The following is a 1,443-nucleotide window of genomic DNA, read 5'->3' as shown; positions in this document are numbered from 1 at the left end:
AAAAGGACTTTTCAAGGTTGTAATGGGGCCAAGGGCAAGGTAGGATAAATATAGGATATGTAGGTAAAACAAAATGGAATAGAGGAGCAATGGGGAATAAGTAAAAAGTAAGCAAAACTCAACCCAAAATAAGACCAAATTTCTAATTCTAATCTTCTTTGCCTTACTCAACCTTTTATTCACTTTTGTTTCTCTTTTTTTGTTTTTCTTTTTTATTTTCGTTTTTTTATTTATTTTGATTTTTTTATGATCACTTATTTACACAGTTGTATTAACCATCATAAGACATAACTAAGAATCCACAAAATTTGAAGAACAATGCACCCTTTCTTACTTAATACATATTCCCAAAATAATTCCACAGCTCCAAAGTTCCCTAAGGTTTAGGACAATCATGGTTTTTCACTTATAAGCTTGTAATGAGCTAAATAACAATGAAAGAGGTAAAAGTCTCAAAGAGGCTATCAAAGGATAAATTCGTTCAAGGTGGGCTTATATGGCTAAGTGACTTATTCAAAAGAAATGCCTAGATCACTTCAATATGTGCATGTGAATATCAAGTATCAACAAGAAACAAGTCAAGTTCTAGAGTGCAAGTAATCAAGTGTGCAATCACACATGAAATAATATTAGATGGCATACAACAATCCATCCACAATTAAGGCTCAAATTCTCACAAGGGACAAGTCTATCACAATTGTTTCAACCTCTTAATTCTTAAAAGCAACTTGACATACATAAATGCCTGGATTCACACCACAAGATATCAAGACTTAAGTGAATGAAAGTATGGGAGAAAATGACCAAACCTAAGCAAAACCTAAAAGTCAAAGAAAATCATGCATCAACAAAACCTACAATCTACAATAGTCTCCCCCACACTTAAACTACATATTGTCCCAATGTAGCACAATCAGAAAATCCAAACATACATATCAATCAATGGAATTGAACAAGTGCAATAGAAAGTAGAGAAGAGAAAGGAAAACTCCCTGATTCATGGAGGGGGGAAAACTCCCTGATTCATGGATGGAGGAAAGTGGGTTCAACCAATGAGTCCTCTTCAACAAGTTCATCCACTAAGGAAGGATTTGAGGTAAGGCTTGAGGCGATGCCCATTAACCTTGAAGCTCTTATCTGCGGATTCACTTTTGATTTCTACAGCACCATAAAAAAACATATTAGTAACAACAAAAGAACCAATCCACCTAGAACGAAGCTTACCACTCATGAGTCCAAGCCTAGAGTTGTACAACAATACTTTTTGACCAACCAAAAATTCCTTTCTAGAAACCAAGTTATCATGGAATCTTTTGGTCTTCTCTTTATAAAACTTAGAGTTCTCATAGGCTTCTAAGCGAATCTCATCGAGTTCATTCAATTGGAGCTTTCTTTCTTCACCAGCTTGATCAAGAGCCAAGTTACAAGTTTTCACAGCCCAAT

Source organism: Lupinus angustifolius, chromosome LG14 (assembly GCF_001865875.1).
Source record: "Lupinus angustifolius cultivar Tanjil chromosome LG14, LupAngTanjil_v1.0, whole genome shotgun sequence".
In the NCBI taxonomy this organism is placed as follows: domain Eukaryota; kingdom Viridiplantae; phylum Streptophyta; class Magnoliopsida; order Fabales; family Fabaceae; genus Lupinus; species Lupinus angustifolius.
Note: the sequence above shows the minus strand (reverse complement) of the source record.